Source organism: Embiotoca jacksoni, unplaced genomic scaffold (assembly GCF_022577435.1).
Source record: "Embiotoca jacksoni isolate LCO1_2020_lvr unplaced genomic scaffold, fEmbJac1.0.p SCAF_62, whole genome shotgun sequence".
Lineage (NCBI taxonomy): Eukaryota > Metazoa > Chordata > Actinopteri > Embiotocidae > Embiotoca > Embiotoca jacksoni.
In genome coordinates this window covers 1,686,744-1,706,091 of record NW_027185417.1, presented here as the reverse complement: position 1 = coordinate 1,706,091, position 19,348 = coordinate 1,686,744, and the positions used below count along the sequence as shown (strand labels likewise).

The following is a 19,348-nucleotide window of genomic DNA, read 5'->3' as shown; positions in this document are numbered from 1 at the left end:
TTCTTCCTCATTCTTTTTTTTTTTTTTGCACCAGCTAAACTTGAACTTGTGTATCTTTATGTTATTACCGGACCATGAATGGGCTCCACGAGTCGAGCTAATTTGTCCTCCGTCTACAGCTGCTGAGGTTTCATCCAGCCTTGCCTGTTTGAAGTTCATTCTTAATTGGTTGGCGTCTGTGATGTGCCCACCTTTTCCAAAGGTTAATTAAGTTTCCCTTTTTTTCTCCCATTAGGTAGCTTGATCTCTGTCTGGAGGTACAGTAGCAATCAAACCCGCTGCAGTCAGGTGGAAGTGTGAGGGTGGTCTGCAGAGGGATGTAAAATCAGTCATTGGCATCTCAGGGAAGAAGGATGAAGTGCAATTCTGGAGTGTGATTTGAGGATTGAGGGAAAAGAAAGACAGAGAAAAGAAGAAAAAAAAGAAAGAACCAGAAATATAAATCAGTATGAAAAAGCCTCTGAAGCAGGGATTTTTTATTCCACAAGAGGTTTTCACAATTTTATAATTGACTGCCTTCTTAGACTGAGGGCCAATTATTTTCTCCAGAACTCAAGTCTCTTTGGATAGTTTTGGCGGGCCTGAACTGGCTGGGACTGGTGATATTCTTAATTGCAGTGATCTTGGAGTCGTCTTGAATGATTCACCAGCCCGAGCAGCAGCAGTGCAGCTTTGCATTGAATAGATTTGCCACCAGTCAGAGGTTTAATTTGCCTAAATGCAAATTTGTTCTGAAAGCTTAACAAGCCGGCTTACTACAGTAGATCTCAGAGACACAGAGGTAGTGAGCAGGTCGTTGTTTGATTCAAATGAATCATTTAGTTTTACTTCTCTACGGGGAATCTGCAGTTGCCAACTGGCTTCTCCTGTCTTTTCTACAGCTTGTTCACTAACCGACTTGCAGAGGAACCCTCCAGACTCAACTTTATTTTGCCATGTAGGTACTTTTGTTCAATGCAACTGTTCCTACCGAATAGCATGCCATACTTGCTTGATCTAATTTCTAACGTCAGAGGATAGTTATTGAAATATTGACTGAGTGACTGGAAAGTTGGCATCAGATGACAGGCAGGGAAATGTAGGCCAATGGAGCTGCTCTATGAGGCCAGGAGGGCTTTTTTTTTTTTTTTTTTGTCTGAAGCACTGAGCACTTGGGAGGCCTAGATTTATTTACCTCTCCAATAAACAACTCAGGACTTTTTAAACGGGAGGTCTTTTCGGGTACTCTTCTTAAGAAAGCAGTCAGTTGTTTTTTTTTTATAGAGGCTTTCAACTGCTTGCTTACATTTTATTGGTTTATTGTGTTGCGTTTATGGGTGAACTGTCCCTTTTAAATCACATCCTGCTCATCCCAGCGGAACACAACCTCCATCTACGTCCTCCCGATGCTAGAAGACTTGTCAAAATGTTGTGCTGCTGAACTCTCTGACCCTCCCCACTGCCTTCATTGGAGCTTCTGTGTTTTTTTTGCCTCTTGCATGTATTTTTTTTCCTCCCATTTTTTTTTTTTTTTAACTTGAACTCTTCCTTCCTTCTATTTTTATACCAATCGCCCCTTTTCCTTCCTTCCTCATCTGTTTTTAGTCAGGGACTCCTCCATCCTCAACTACTTCTGCACCTCTTCTCCCTCCACCCTCCACCCTCCCCTCCCTCCATCCCCATCTATTATTCAAACATCAGTAATGGGGCCTGTTGTTGTTGTTGCCAGTCTGATGCTGCTGCTGCTCCTGCTGCTGCCCTGCTGGGCCGTGTTCTCACTCATCTGCTCCTTCCTGTCCTATAAATCACACCAACTCCTTCTCAAACCATCTGCATCCTCACAAGTCCAACATTTACTCCCTGCCTCTGCACCAAATGTCACCCATGACTTATTAAACTTCCAGATGTCGTGGAGTACCTTTTAACTTCTTACTTGGTCGCTCTGCAGTTTTAAAAGTTGGTTTAAAGTTGGCAACTTTGTGTGATAGTGGCACTAAACGACAGTGTAACTGACTCTTCAGCTTGTGTACTTACACTTTTCTCAAAGCATCTTCTTATTGATATTGATGACCATCACAAACTTATTGAGGTCCAAATGGCACGGTTGTTGGATACAGTCTGTGTGCATTTCTTTGTGTTTTGAGCATTTTGACACTTTCACTGTTTTTATCTAGCAGCTAGACCAGCTTCATAATAAATAAATAAAAAGACAAGGGAATCAGAATTTACACAATATTGGACTTTTTAAAAAAAAACTGCACGGTGGTGGTTTATCAAACCCTTTTCTCTCTTTACTACAGAGTTAAAGACTTCTACATGATTCATAAAGTTCCTACTTGAGCATCGTTTCATTCTTCTTTTCACATTAGAAAGATTTCTCACCACTAGTCACTTCCAACCAGATATGTTTTTGCTTGAAAAAAAAAAACAGAAAGTGTGACACACTCCCGATGAGAGGATTTACACTCAACACAAGCACATAACTCAGGGTGAAAGTAATTCTAATAATTCGCCCCTTCCACCCCCCTGTTGGCTGCGGATGTCTCTGGCAGAGTGCATCATGGTCCAGACTCGGGCTGACCCAGGCTGATGCCTTTGCTTCCCTCAGCAATCAATGGGCCTTGCTAAACGCTGGCATAATCAGTTTGTGTGGACCCATTCTGCATTGAATAGTAATGGGGTGATGGAGGCGTTGGTGGGGGAGAGCTACAGGGGGATGATGGATTTAGTGCCAGGGCAGGCTGAGCCAGGCGAGGCAGGTCAGACAGATGGACAGGTAGACAGACAAAGCATCTGGCATATTCAAATGAGAGCTTTCCCCACTTGCACCAGCGCTAACTCAGGAAAATCATGCAAGATGTAATTTGTCAAGTAAATGTTTTTTTTTTTTTTTTTTTTTACAAGTAATTTAAGTAATGTCAAAGCAGATTTAAATGAGCAGACATTTTGTAAATATACCAAACAAAATCATCATCTTCAGTGATTTACTTCTGTTTCAACAGCTAGATGTTGTATTTGATTTAAGCAACAATTACTGGTCGACCATTCATCATCAGATCAGAAAGGATAGATGGCTACATTAAACTGCTGAACCTCTATTGAGTGGAATAAGGAGATTCATTATTCTTGAGTACAGTCTATTGACCCTTTTGCTCAGTGCTGTGGCTTCATGCCAAGACACCGACACAGGTCTGATTAGGAATTGAGCACCTCAAAGCTTCACGGGGTTTTTCCTTTTCAAAAAGGCTGCACATGTTCGGATGTTCCACTGAGGGAGGAAGATAACACTTCAAGTAATTAGCAAAATGATTTCATTTTTCAGAGATAAGCTTGTTGCGATTTATTTGCAGAAGCAATGGGCAAAAACAATGACCGAGATCGTTTGGTTGCACCAAACATATATGGGGTTTTAGGTGGGTCCTCGTTGTTGGAGAGACTTTCCCCATAATGAGCAATTTTAAATCCATTCAGTAGTCATTTTCTGTTTGTTGTAGTGCCTTTGACTCAGAAGATAAACTCGGCGTCTAGAGATGACAATGAATGTCTTGTTTCTGTCAAATAAATGAGCAAACTAAACTAACTTGTTGAAGATTAGAAGGTAGAGTGTTTGTGAAATGCCCGAAATCAACTTTTTAATTTCATCATCTAAGTTTAAGTAAAATATTATCATCCCGTGCAGATGTTATAACATTGGCTTTTTCTAAAAAAAAAAACCTGAAAAATTACACTTTGAGCAAAATCGATACTTGGAAAACCAGAATAAAACATATTTTACTGTCATTACTTGGAAAGAACAACACTTTGCAGAACAAGCTTTTCCAAAACCAGTGGCCTACACTTAATGGGTTTTGCAGAGTAAAACAAGACCCAGAACATTCAAATTAGCTACTGTAACAAAGAAGGTGACATTTGAATAGTGACAGAGTCCGATGTGGTTGCGTTAATTGCACCCCGTGTTGTCTTTACTGAAAGAGAAAAGTAAAAATATCAAACCCTGATTTGAGCTTTTTACAAGAAAGCATTCGATTGATTAAAAAAAAAAAAATCGCTGCGGCCAACAGGTCTTACAGTCGGAGTAGCCGTGGATCATAAAATGCACTTTGTACTGTAATCCTCCGCATCATCCGATCAGCAGATGGAAACCGCAGGCGCCATTAAAAGAGTATTATATAGTTGCACCGGGGCGCCCCCGGTGCCTGAATATGTTGACAGAACCATTTTTTTGTGCGCTAAGCGGACGACCTTTGCCAGGCGAGGTAATGCCACATGCCTCTTCACGTCGGCCTCGGCAGATTTACTCTGACCTCAGCCCCGCAGGCAGGCTGACAGACGAGCTGACAGAATTCACGCGGGGTGTCAAGGTAATGTAGCCTTCGAGCTCAGAGATGGGTAGCGGAGGAGGTGGGAGACGGGCGGGCGGGGGGGCGGGGGGGGTACCAAGAAAGAGAGAGAGTGGGAGATGGCCGAGAACAGAGAGAGGGAGAGAATCTGAGCAAGAGGGGCTTTTAGCATGCCGAGGGAGGTCTAGGATATCATATGCACAGGAAGTAGGGGTGATAAAGATCAATATGGATTGCATTAAGCCACACCGTGCCCTGCTCACCTCCCATAAGTCATAAATTACTATTTATTCCTAAACAGAAGCACACATTGTTGCTAAATTTCTTCCTCTTTTTCTACGCGGCATCTCTTACAGAAGGTCCCATATCAGGCGGGTGAAGGGTGGGGAGCGACGATTGTGTTGTTGCGTGCGAGAAATCCTTCTCCCGTCTTGGACTCTGACGTCCTGCCCCTCTTGTTAACGCGAATGCCACTCAAAACGCTTCGCCCCGGCTCGTTGCTTCATTGCCGCAAGGCTTTTCTGAAACATTTCAAGGTTCTCTGTTCCCGATTTCCCGAGTTTGACGCAAACTCTGATATTTGATCTCCGCTCAAGTTTCAGCTCCATGGAGAAATCCGAAACGTGCGAGTACCGGTGCTCTCCAAAGCAAACGTAACAAGGGTTCTGAAGTTGATCTATGCAGGATATTCGCTTATGAAAGCTATAGCTTACACAGAAACCGTTGACCGGCAACAACGGCTCATCCCACCATCATTCGGGTAGACTTTCGTACCATTTCACCCCTGATTCTGGTTGGTACGGCAACCTTGCGGAGCTTTTGCTCAGTCACTGTATTGCTGAGAAGGGCGTTGTTCGGGGTCTTTGAAACATTTATTTGGGGTTTTGATCAAGTGTCATACTCCAGCATATTACCACAACTCGTAATCAGTCATTCATCTTACAGAAATTCAGACGTTGGCCTCAACAGGATGATATGTAAAAAAAAAAAATCATTTCTCGTGCACACATTTCATGATGACACCATTTTGTGTCATTATAAAGAAGCTAATCGTATTGGGCTTTCACTTCCTTCGTAGTTTACCACTCAGCTACCAGCAGTACTATTTGAATGTTTCAAAAAAAAATAATCACAGTGGCCTGAAAGGCGCTGTGTTGCGTCCTGAATGGTGTAATTACTGTCCATTAGCGAAGATAGGCTGAAATTTTTACAATGAAAGGCCCACTCAGAGCCTGTGTGCATTTACACGCCCGAGCTGGTCAAACGTTACAGCGCTAAATGGCCTGAAAGGGAGGAGGCTCTCTCCGGCCCCTGTGCGCAAACACACACACACACACACACACACACACACACACACACACACACACACACACACACACACACACACAGGTAGGTCTACATACTGGCATCACAGTAGATACGCACATACACATAAATTACTAACAAACACTTTATATATGCAGACTCCTCCTACTGGAGCTGTCATGATGAGCTACTACCCTTCTCCCTCCCCCCCCACACACACACATGCAAATGCACACACATCCCAGTGCTGATATTTCAACCACTCATGGCCCCCACCTCCTCAATTTCACTTGCTCCCATTATCTTGCTGCTATTGATCCACATCCCCTCGTCTGCCTGCACAACCAGAGAGCCTTTACTGGATATTTTTCAAGGGCATTTATAAATACAAGATGGGGCGGATGGCTGATTGCTCTGTGGCCTTTTTGTGTTGTTGGCTGTTTGTGAATTTGTGAGAACAACAAAGACAAAGACAGTGTGAGGGGGAGGGGGGGGGGGGCGGGCAGCGTGTGGCATCCATGTATGAAAACCAACGTGATGAGAGAAATTGAAGGTCTGTCGAGCCATTTGGAAATGCAGGAACACTTAAATCTATGACTGTAATTTGCCACTTCTTTTCTAAAATGCTAAATTACACAGACATGCTTGAAAGTACTAAACTGACCTCTAACGCAAGCAGTTCTTTGTTATTGGGGTCCTTTGTCAATTTTTAACTTGCAGGAATTCAAATTTCCGTTGACTATAGAGCCACACTTGACATTTACATGTTTTTTTTGTGGGTTTTTTTTCTCTGCTTTCAGACAACCACATTTCCTCGTTCACACTTTCGCACTGAATATTAGTAAACACATTAAACTCCTTTTACACACAAATGCACATCTGCAGCTTGCCTCGTCGCGATATCTTGGCAGCAGCGTGGCGTTAAATAATGGAACGAGAAATTCATGCCACAATGGAAATAATAGCTTTTGTTCAGTCATATTAGCAGCAGCTAATACCTACCAGTTTCATTGACTTCCTTTTGTTGTCAAGCACAGTTTTTGTTAAGCAGGATCATAACATGTCTGATAGACTCTGGAGTCTAGCTTTAGTTAAAAAAAAGTATTGTGTCGTACCAAAATTGCACTTAGCTCCGTTTGGGCTGAGGTGACTGGTCCAACATGGTGGAACAAAGAACAACCACAGTAGAACCACGGGATGGAGACGCCCCTCCAACCGGCCTCTGGGTCAACCTGTAGGGGCGCCAGGGACACGCTGTATGTGTGTTTATGAGTGTGAAGCAGTGTGGACTGGGCTGCAGGGCAGGAAGCATCTGTTAACAGAGGGGAGCCAGGAGGTACTACGGTGTGTGTGTGTGTGTGTGTGTGTGTGTGTGTGTGTGTGTGTGTGTGTGTGTGTGTGTGTGTGTGTGTGTGTGTGTGTGTGTGTGTGTGTAAGGGCATATGTATTTGTATCAGTATTCAAGCCAAGTGTTTTGCCTTTCCTCCTGTATCCGGCAGACCTGGCCATGGCCCACCTTCCTCAGGGGCTCAGACAGAGACGCCTAGTAGCTTCCTGTAGCACACAGTCTCACTCTCATAGACGCGCGCGCACACACACACACACACACACACACACAGAGAGAGAACAAGAGCGAGGTATTGGCAAACAGACAAATAAGCTGATGAAACAAGACTTTGTTTACCAACAGATGGGGATATTCACTTCTCATTGTGTTAATTACAGAGATATTATTTGTATATCACAAGTTGCTTATTTAGCCAGTAAAATCTGACCAGCCTACAGAGCACATACAGTCTCAGACAGTAGATTTGGGTGCTCTGTCATTAATTAACATTAAATCATCCAAAATCAAGTCAAACATAGATTTTATTCAGGAACAGAACTGACAGGATGAAAGCAAAAAAAAAAAACACAAAAAAAAACTTAAATGAAGAGAGGAGACGGACGAGAAAGAAAAGACTGATGTGGCGGAAACTACGTCTCCTTTTTTAAAGGAGGGCGACGTCGGACAGTTCAATGACCATCAGTGTTTTGTCATCCTAACTGTCCCGGTTAATTGAAGCGCAGACGTTTTGTAATCCTCAAAGGTTTTAGACTCTGCTTCGCTCTCCCCGTTTGCCATGAAACTGTCCTCGCCCAGGTGCTAAAGCGAGCGTAAGAGGAGGACAGAAGGCCTGCGACAGGTTTAATGTTCCTTTCGGATATAACCAAGTCTTTTGGGCAGCGACAACCGTCTGTTACCTGCTGCCACACACACAAACACACACACAGATAGAAACACTCTCCCTGGATACCACCTGGAAGGAATTTCCACTAAAGCCTGGTTGTAATACTTCCAGTCCTCCGGAGAAGAATACTTTTTCTCTGCAGGGGTGCCGACCCATGCTAATTACTTTCTTTGACTGTTTAAGCCTCCAGACGGCTGAATGAGTGGTAAAGATTGTGTGGGATGAATGAGTGTGCAGCCAATTTAGAGCCATTACTCACCAAGGAAATCCAGACTGTCCGGGTTTATTCAGACAGAGAGAGAAAGGCTGAAACATTATTCAGTGTTATTACTACTGACCCATATATTATGTAACATCTCTGTTGTTTTTACATGGAGTTGAAATCTTTTCCTGTATTTCACGTTTCTGGTAGCTTGACAGAAAAAATAAGATTTTTTTTTTAGCAGCAATTCGGTTGCGTTTTAGGAGTCGATTGTGTTGAATACGCAGGCCGGAAAGGAGCATTTTTGAGGTCGCAACAGCACAGACACAAAAAGATATGACTTTTTTTTTTTTTATTTGGACTTTACACAAGACTTCATAACCAAGAATTGAGACTTACACTGACTTGATTCACCAATATACATTTCTGTATATGTCATTATTTTGTGTAACGGGGCTCATTCTTTAACGATTCCTATAAGATATTCAAGAAATAATACAATAGTTCTGACTCACGGCTGATTCAGGATAATGGACATTTCCATGAGGTCCAACTCTTTCATTTCAAAGTGGTCATGTACTCCAAAAAAAAACAACACTGACAGACATTTACCGGTCCACCGTCCATTGTTCGAGGGTCAATCCCCGTGTTTAGTAATACAGTAATGTGCTCAGGATTTTAGGATCTGTGGATGATTCATCTAAAAGGAAATGACAAAGAAACATCACACATTCACCAAACTCTCCTGTCTGTTCGTCCCTGTCTATCTTTCTTGTCTCTTGTTCCTGTGCTGTCCTCGTGTCTCTTTCCTTCATCAGACAACTGGGGCAAAAGTCAGCGGCCTCTGGCAGCGCCGGTGCCATTCAGCATCCCGTCTGTCACAATACTGGCACTGGACAGTGTGCAAACTGCCAACTAATGGCTGTTTATCCACTGCAGAAACTTGCCAGCCAATGTCTGTCCAGGCTAAGATCTTGCCAACCAATTATTGCTGAACCCTGTACCTCACAAACCAGACCAGTGTCTGCCAAATCTCAACTGAGATCAAAACAAATTTCACTGAGTTTTCGAGGTAATTTGTTGCCATGCAGAATTCCCACCTCATTTTGGGGAAAAAAGAGTAGTTTTTCTTTAAAGTTGTCCCACTTTCAGATTCCAACACTTAATGTCTCATCTAAAATGTTATACGGCATATTTTGCTTAACACATTTTTTGCTGTATACAAAGTCATTTTCATGCAATTAGAAACAGTTTTTTGCAACAATGACAGATTTTCTTTTTCCAAGATTGTGCAGTTTAAGTGTCGGTTGCTGGACAACAACCTCACTTGAAATATTCCGGGTTTTTTTTCTTCCTAAAATAGCAATGTCTCTGATCATATTGAGTTTGAGATGCTGCATACTAGCGCACTTCCATAAAGCTGATGGGCTTTTGAGAAAATTATGAAGAAAAGAACGATCCAAACTTTCTCGCCTACAACCTGATATCATCTTTCACTCGTCACTCCCAGCCTGGTAAACACCCGCGCCTTTTATACCCCAGCCCCGCAGTTTCTAACGCAGCTTGATGACATTGTCATGGCGATTTTCTCCACCTTTCAGAAGCTTCCTCCAGCGCCACAGAAGACACGGTGAGCAGGACTCATGAAGCGTAAACTGAAATCAGCGCAGCGTTTAGTGACAGAGGATGTTCAAACAAACTGAGGCACCACGTTGACTTCAGACTCAACATACTTTCTGAGCAAGTCCTCTCGGTGTGCGATCAAGTGCAATTCTCACGAGAGAGAGTGTTGTCTGGAGTTTAATTTGCGGTGCAGCAGAAGTGATTAACAGCTAATGTGAAGCAGCAGCAGCAGTGATGCACTCTGTCTGTGTGGAAGTTTGATTTTGGCGCCTGGTTTTTTTTTTTTTTTTTTTTTTTTTGGAAAGCAGGGCCTGGATTTAGAGGAGGAACACAGGAGAGGTTGTGAGCGAGAGAACGCATGCGCTTGTTTGTGTGTATGCACATGCGTTGCTTCTCTGCTTGACAGTTTCTGAGTCCTCATCTCCTCATGTGATCCCCCGCTAACTCCAACCATCTCCCTCTCCTTCCCTTCCTCTGTTACATGTCTGCCTTTGCAGTTGTCACCTCCAATTTGAACTTCAATTCATTACATCTCCCCTCGCAGCAGCCGGTGCAGACACTCTCACGCGCATGATGTGTGCGCACACACACACGCGCGTGCGCCTCGGCAGAGATATGGTTGTCTGGACTGAGGTAGAATTAGATTCTTAAGAGAATATTGGAGACTTTTTATCTTCATCTGTTCTCTCACATTCACTTCATTCTCATTCCACCCCTCGGTATCGCTCCCATCTCCATTACATTCTCTGATTTTCTCTCTGCTACCTTTACTCTCACACACACACACACTCTTAAACATACACTCAATTCAATCTCAATAATATTTCGTCTTTCTCACCGTCGTTTCTCCAACCCCACCCCCTCCCCTCTCCTCTCCCTCGCTTTGTCTTCGTCACTCACATTCTCTTCAGGTTCTTCTATTTTCTCCCCATCTCCATCTGTCCTCCCTCACTGTATCTTAATCCAGCCGTCTGTGGACTTGCCAGTAATGGAGTGGAGCATGGCTGTGAGAAAATAATTTCCTCTGACTGGAGCCCGTAGATGCCTCCAGTTTACACATAATAAACTCTGAACAGACTGTTGGTGTGATTTTGCGTTGTGTGTACCTTTGTAGGTGTTGTTGTGGTGCATACTGTGTGTGTGCGTGTGTGAGAGAGAGCGCATATTCTTGACACGGTCCACCTCTTACAACATTCAAGGCCATGAGTGGCCTCAATTGATCAAAGCTCTACTCTGACGCTGCAGGGCTAAATCTGGAGCTTCAAAATGTGTGTGTGTGTGTGTGTGTGTGTGTGTGTGTGTGTGTGTGTGTGCGTGTGCGGGAGGTTTGATCCGAAATGCAAGAATGGAGAACGTCCTAACAAAAATTTGACAGAAAAAAGAAGGTGAAGACCAAAAGAGGCGGAGGCTGGAAACTAAGAGTGGAATAGAGACAGGGGAACCGCAGACTCTAGGTTTTAATGAGGGAGCGGAACCGTCACACAGACAGTGACAGGAGGATGAGTCAATAACCGACGATGCAAAGAAGCAGAGCGAGTCGGAGAGCAGAGAATCGAGAAAACCAGCAGAAATCAGGTTCAGACATCGAGTTAAGTGCTACATCAAAGCGAGGACGACTCATTTGTGCTGTGAGACAGTGGCAACATTGTTCCTTTGTGCAGAGATGCACTGCTGCTGCGAGTGATGTGGTTTCTAGTTAAACAACCTGCTGTGAGAGCTAAATCAACACGCGACAGCTGCTATCAGTGAAGACATTCTGTGGCCAAGGCTTCCACATTTTAATGTGTAATTATGAGCTAAACCCATTGTGGGAAAAGCCTTTCTTTGCAATCAACCTCCCAATTAACACCTTTATTTCTGAAGCTTCTATTAAAAAAAAAGAAGCTGTTAGAAAACTCTTGACGCATAAATGTGTCCCCTTCCAGAGATTTCTTTTTAAGATTTATGTCGATGATAGCACTATAGCAAGAACTTGCAGCGCTGTTGCAACTTTTGAGAGTTATTTACATTATTTAAGCGTAACTGAAGCAAAAACAACTCATAAAAGTATCATTGTTTTATGCGTGTGCTTCATTTACTTGAGAGTGACGGTTGTTGTTCTTGGCTGTACCACTCAGGTCAAGTGAAGGCAGTTTGTCGCTGCTGACACCTACAGGCCGACCACGTTAGTGTCTGATATCCCACCAGTGACCTCACCATCCATTAACATGCTGTATTTACTCAGCTCTCCTGTGAGGTTGTGAGTCATGTACAGCAGGTGCTTTCAGCTAAACATGGCAGTCGTAATGAGCTGGGGGTAATTATTGATACCTGAATCTTTGCTTTGGTCAGAAATAGCTCGCTCAATCTAAAAATAACCTTTGTATTACCTTTTATGTATGTACCTTATCATTTTAAGGTGGTTTTTTTTTCTGTGTTATTCTGTGCCTTTTGGTTGACTTGTCATTTTTAACCAGGATAGTTCAATCTGGCCATGCACTGGTCTTTACTGGTGCAGCTCTCCTGTGTGGTTTTGGCATGTTTTTGTGAGTAAAGTGACAGACGGATACACAAAATTCTGGTGCCGTAAGTCTCTGGTACACTCTTTACTAACTGTGACTACAACAAGGTTTTCCCATTGATCTCTGTGATGCTGTCATTTTGTTTTGTCTTGGCACGTACAGCACAGTTCTCTTTCAATATTCATTAAGCTATGTTTGTGTTATTGTTTGTTGAACCCGCCTTAATTATCATCCTCATCAGGATTCATCAGCTCCATCACATTTTCTTGAATTACTTAGCGAAGCCATTTATCCTCTTTATTATTCATCTTCATGTATTCATTCTTGTATCTTTGTCCTATTTTGTTGTGCATCTCTGTGGATGTAACTTCTTTCCAGTCCTCTTGTCCTCGGTATCTGTTGTTGCCTTCATATCTGGCTGCGCAGAAGTATCTTTCTCTCTGATTATCAGTATTTTAGTGAAGTCTCAGGCGTTTGCTGCCGTTTAGTCTTCAAAGGCCGTCTGTGCATCCAAACGAATTCTCTGCAAAAAAAAAAAACAATTTGGGGCCCAACTAAATGAAAGCATAGCATGATTCAAGGTAAAGCAGCAGCCCTTTTTTTAATTTTTATTTTTTTTAAAGCTGACAGCGCCCTCCTCCTGACCGTCTCTTATTTTTAATGGCGTAGCCTCTTCTGGTACCTCAAACCTAAAATACCTAAAATGCTTTTTGGGAAACCCAGGCTGAGGTTTGTGGAGCCAAATGGCCAGTCTGGTCTTTATAGCTGAGGAAATAGGTGGAACAGAGCACTCAGGCCCACAGCTAGTTAATCTCATTGTTTGAACTGGATGCAATAATAGAAGAAGGAGAAAGAAGATATCACCCTAATATATATTTTTGGACTGGTTTGTTGTGCTTTCAGGGACTTGAGTAGGTCTACTGACAGACAAATGCAGTCATAAAGAGGGCTTAAAATGCAGAGCTGCAATTTGAACGTCGGTTAATGCATTTTTCTCCCTTACTTGAGTGGGAAACTGCAATGAACTATATGATATTGTGTAAGTGCTGGCTACGCAGCTTATTTAGATTTGTCTCTACCCACAAAGTCATTACATTGTCTTAGTGGGTGATTTTATGATCAGTGAACTAACAAACACATCTACACACGTCATAAAATGGTGGTATAAACATCAAGCAGTGATGTTGCAAAATTACTATCTGTTTACTTCCTGTCTCAGTGAATTGTCCAACCCAGCTGTTTTACTTTGGCCTATTATTCATTTATGAGCTGCCAAGCTACAAAGCGGCTTAATGGTTTGACAGCTCCGAGCCTTTTCCCTCACCAGCTTTGGCTGCTGCTTCTTACGCAGACTAAAACTACACTGCCCTTTTATTATGATAGATGATAGGTTCATTTCTCCGAAGTTAATCTGACCCGGTGAGTGATTGCCGCTGTGAAAACTCGGTGTGTTCGACGGCGACATAACATTTACAGTCTGCTCGATCCTCCCATGATTGCGCCCCGCTCGTTTGACATGATGGAATTGTACAGCCGAAGGAACCTTGCGCATTTATATTTAATCTCCTAACTCTCATCCTTAATGCATGAGGAGAATGGGAGTCCCCCTCGCCCCGCCCCCACCCCGCGGCTCGGCCCCGCTGGGAGAGGAAAAGAGGGGGATTAGAGCAGGATTAAGTCTGTGGTGTGAATAGGAGCCACGAGACCTCCGCAATTACACCCCCCTTCTCTCCTCTCATCCATCGCTCTCTCTCTCTCAAACACTCAGACAAACACATGAACTCCTTCGCTCTGCCGTCGCCCTCTCTTCTTCCCGGAAACCTCTAAAGCGCACATCAGAACCCAAATCTGAACTTCCTTAATAGGGAATTTGACTTTTTTTTGTTTTTTTTTTTGTTTTTCCCCCCGTGCTATTAAAAGTGTGTATTGCACTGCCAGGGTTATCTGCCAGTATTGGCTCAACACACATTTATTTCACTGGAGTCAACTGCGGCCAGCGTCATCAGTAAATAGTTTTTCCTGCAGACCCCATCGATCGCGATGCTCAGCAGCGAGTTAGAAGAGAAGAATGTCGCAACTGCTGCTGCAGAGTCTGGGCAGAATGCTGATTGCTTAATTCGTAAAGCCCCATGTTCTTTCACACATCTTAAGTGTAGCTGTTGGATGACCAAAATATCAGCGTCACCATCAGCTACAACAAAATACAGTCTTAGTCAGGGTGTAAAGGAGGATTTGTTTGTGTTCGACTGCTCTAACAGCACGACGCAGACATTAAAGCTCACGTCTAAACCCCTTAATCTTAATCCTTACCTCCCTCTAAACTAAGTGTATAATTATCGCCTTAACCCAAAATGCTTTCCATAAACCGCGAAGGAAAGATTCACCATATTTAGAGTCTGTTAACACAATCATCAGGTGCCGATAAATACTGAACCAGTTTGTGGTCCTTCTTAGTATCCGCCAGATAGTTTATAATATCATTTTAGTGGAAGTGGTGCAGGACAAAATCCAGCCCTCATTCTGCGTTAGAAAGTATTCATCTGAATAGAGGATGTGTTTTAAACAGTCTGAGTGAGAGGTCGTTTCAAAAGTTTGTGTTTTTAGGACAACATTTCCTGTTTCCATGCTGAGCTGTGGTGGAAGTTATAGAGATTGTAAATTTGGAAGATTTCATTTCTACACAGAAGGAGGACGATTGAATTTTGTCCGCGGCCACTTAAGATGGGTTCCCTTTCATAGCCAGCATGAACAGAAGGAGCAATTATGGTGACCAACAGCATTTTCAATACACACATTCTTTTGAGCTCGGCTTGAAAAACTATGAACATTTTTTTAAGTGCATTTTTTTGAAGGACTGAGGGCAGTCTGGATCGGGTCATCAAGTTTCTTCCTCTTTGTGAATTCTGGTGAATGTATTAAATGGATGAAGAGTGGGAGTTTCACCATCACTGGCTGATAACTGCTCCATCACACAGAAATCAATAAGTATTTACCTGTAAAAAAAAAAAATTAGCAATCACTCTCTGTCCTCCCTCTCGCTTCTTCTGTCTCTTCTCATTCACAAAGAAACGCAACAAACGTGTAGAGAGGAGTGTTGGTCAACAATAACAGAAGATAATTTCTGCTTGTGTACGTGCGTGATTGGGTGTAATTTAATCAATAACACCAAAAGATTCCGTGTTGTCTGCGGGTCAATATGTGAATCACCCAATGCATTACACTGTCGTACCTAATAGGAAATGGATTTCACTTAAATGCTCCTTCAGTCACGACTTAAAGCTCATGCTAGAGTCATTATGTGTGTGAATGTTCTGCTATTTAAGAGTTTAAGCACCATTAAAATTGTAATGTTAGAGAGAAAAACAGATCGACCCAGAATGTATTCATGAAATGTTAATGTAGGGAGGTGTGATGGAGAAACAGGGCAGCAGATGCACTATTTTCTTTTTATAGATGTTCAACAAACTTTAGTTCTACGGTGAAGCATTTTTAGATTTTGTGAATATGGGATTAGGTTTTGAATCTGCGGGGCTGCAAAGCTAAGAGACTCGAACAAAGTCTGATATTTAGCTCTGCAATCAGTTAAAATAACTGACTAAATGGGGAATAGATTACTTCTCCACTTAATAACACTGATTTCCTCCTTTGGCCAGGGTTTGGTCCAAAAATTGTGCACCCATAATGAATCATTCGCTAAATTGCTTTTGCTTCAGCACCGCGTGCAGCTGCATATATTAATGGTACAAATATAAATCGACACAAATCGAGGGCACTGTGTTGTGTCAAAAATTGGCAGACGACAATTTTTGGTATTTTAATGGATCCCCGGGAGTCCACACATTAAAATAGTAAAGCAATAATTCAAATAAAATATATACGCTCATTTTAATGCGACCAAAATGAATTGCAACAAAACCCTATTAATATCAATAACTAGTTCAAGCTGGTATTGTACGATATAAACAAAGTAAAGACACTGAAACGTGCCAACAACTAATTACAATAATGCAGATGCATGCACCTACACAACCGTCCATATCGTTCATGACACACAAAGAAATGTGTGTATTCAGTCGTGTCGTGCACTGGTTACATCTTTATTTCTTTCTTTACTGCAGGGCACATGTTAATGCGTGTTGACGCCACATCGTCTGGAGTTTTGTCATGGTGCCAATTTGTCATGGTTCCCAGCAGAAGTCGATGACGTGGCTTTAGACTTTAATTGTATTCTGTCAATACTTTTAACAGGCGAATGTCACTTTCTCTTTCTTTCTCTGAACAAGTGTGAACAAAACAAAACAAAAAAAAAATCATCTGACTGCTTTTTGGTTGCAATTCTTCACTTGTTAGGACCTCAATTACTCCAATACTGATGGTCATTATTCAAGGGAAAGATAGCGCTGCCAATCTGGACACACACCAGGCGAGTGAGCCGTAGCAGCACAGCGAGGTAGCCGTCACACTTATGCGATGCTGGCAGTGTGTCCCATGCATAAAAATCAAAGCCCTCTTTGAATCGTCGATACTGTGTGGTGACTCGGTCCAGTCTGGAGAAAACTGATAATTCCACATGGATTAATAGCAGCGAGTGATTTCAGACAGCCTTTCTGATGTTGTGTAAATCCAGTGTCCATGAATTAGTAAATTAAGTGTCCCCCTTTAATATGGCACACGTTAAGAACAGGCCATTGAACTTCTGAAACTCCACCCCTCCATACTGGGTTTTCCTGTGGGTTTGGGTGGTGGTGGGGGGGGAGTTAAGTGCTGAGAAGGTTGTACAGTACAACAGGCCTATTAGAAGAGAGTACTGAAGGGAAGCACCCCCAGACTCAACGTCTTTAATATTGCATGTTGGCACCGTGGTTGCCCGCAGCCTCAGCTCGCCTCCGAGCTTCAGTTTGGCTCGGTGCGACTTTGCATGTGCAACTGCCGGTGTGAGGGGGGGTTTTAAGCGAGTGCATATGTGTGTGTTTGGACGGCCGGCGCTGTCTGATGTGGCGATGGAGGAGGTGTGCTGTAGGTTTGCCCGGTGTCGCAGGAGGACGTCTTCCCTCACCCTGACACTGCCTCGATCCAAACTGGTAAGGCTTGAGACGTAAAGGTCATCTGGCTTTCTTCTTGAGACAGAGTGGACACCTGCACAGGAAACGGAGGCGGAACCGAGATATCTTGCTTTATTAGAAATCCCCCTTTTTTTTTTTTTTTTTAACGTCTTCAATCAGACAGTAAATACTGTTTTCAGTAGCAATCTTTTGCAGAAATGCTTTTTAGTTCTTCTTTCATCCTCGTCTATCACGTACGGGTGTAGCAGAATAATCCTTTGTTCACAGCTGCACAGTAGGGAAAAAAGTATCGTTACGCTGAATTTCTCCAACCTTATGTTGATACGTTTTGGAGTAAAAACCTAGAACTTGACCTTTGGTTGAGCTTCTTGTATCTAGCATGTGCAAACACATTTTTTTTTGCAGAGGTACTAAACCCTTTAACGTTGAGTCTTTCAAGAGTCTAGTTGAGCTTTTCCCCGCTTCACGAAGACAATTTCAGACTTATTCTATTTTTGTTGTAGTTGTCTTCATGGTGGGGAAAAAGGGAGCATTTTGTTGGTTGTGTATCTATATTCCCTCTGATGAGTGTCTGTTTGAGGACTCATTTGTATGTACTTGATGTAAATCTCTCTCTCATAATACCACCAGTGTTATGAATTCCCTTTCCAAGAATTAATAAGGACTTGATTAAATGATAGTCTGAATCAGTCTGTTAATTAAGAGTGGATAGAGTATTTCAGTGGGACGTGTTAGTTTCCTCACCCAGCCCACACAACGGGGATGAAAATGTGTTTCTGTACTACATGGCGGTGTAAAAAGACAAAGTAAACTCGTAACTGGGATTCACACGCGTAATTATTTCAAAATAGAAAAGCGATGCTCAGGGGAAGCACTTCATCTCACTCTCCGTGGTGCTGAAACATTTCCCACACACAAGCAACAGACTCGCGTGCTGACAAAACAGTAACGATCTAGCAACATCTCTGCAACCACCTACGTGTGTAGTAACTGGTTCAAGCATATCATTTATGTATTTAGCCTGCTTCGGTTATTAGTCTTAATCACACATCCTTCAGCTATTTATTGATTTGTCCTTATTGTTTGAGCTGGACTTTATAGGTGCAGCGGTTCTAGTTTTAATGCAAACTAAAAGTTGCATGATAGTTTAGTCTGAAGGTTGGGTATTATTCTGATGAGATGTGCGCCGCCGGGCCCACGCATTTTTTTTTTTTTTTTTTGTCGATAGAAATGTCAAAAAGTTGTCTGCTTCTGCTCGGATGAAACTACAGCGCTACAGTACTCGTGTTTTTAGAAGTCACTTCACTGCTCGACAAATTTGTCTCATATTATTTGAGATTAAACCCGTAGCAATTTGGATTTTGAAGTGTGTGTGTACACTTTTCTGAAAATGGAATAACAATAGAAGCAACTGGATTTTATTTGTATCGATATTCAAACTTTGCTTTGTGCAAATTGTCGTCTTATCTAGAAGTCAACACATTTACCGCCAAGACCAGATTTGTTTTTGTTTGTGGCTGCTTTATGTCACGTTGTTGCACGTGTGAGTTCTTGTGTTGTTTTGTGCTTGTTTGGGTTGATGTAAATATATTTCGGTCTGTCGATGTTTGTGTATTCTTTTCTGTTGTGTCTGTATGTGTAGACAAGCGTGCACATATAGCTCACATGTAAGCTGTCCATGTAATAGAAAATCCAGGATGAACAATTTTATCATTTTGTTGAGGTCACTCCAAAAATATAGGAGCATACGGGACCCCTTCACCAGCTACCAGAAATCATATCAGTCTGCATGTCTGGACCATAATTCATCACCACCTGAAATATCTACTGTTCCATCTTCCCCAGGTTAATTATCCTGGAGTATGACATGTCAAACGGTGCCAAACCAGCTTTGGCTTTCAGGCTGATGAAACATCGCGTGTGTGTGTGTGTGTGTGTGTGTGTGTGTGTGCGTGTGTGTGTGCGTGTGTGTGTGTGCGTGTGTGTGTGTGTGTGTGTGTGTGTGTGTGTGTGTGTGTGTGTGTGTGTGTGTGTTTGCCTCTGCCGAACTGTGTGTATGAGAGAGTATTTACCTCTGTTGAACTCGTATCCTCTCACCTTCTCT

General features: G+C 42.7%; 1 protein-coding gene across 4 annotated transcripts in view; it reads left to right on the top strand.

Annotated features, from left to right (window-relative positions):
• The window catches only part of rapgef6 (Rap guanine nucleotide exchange factor (GEF) 6), a 111,268-nt gene that overhangs the window by 40,734 nt on the left and 51,186 nt on the right, over nucleotides 1–19,348 (top strand). The window lies entirely within an intron of this gene.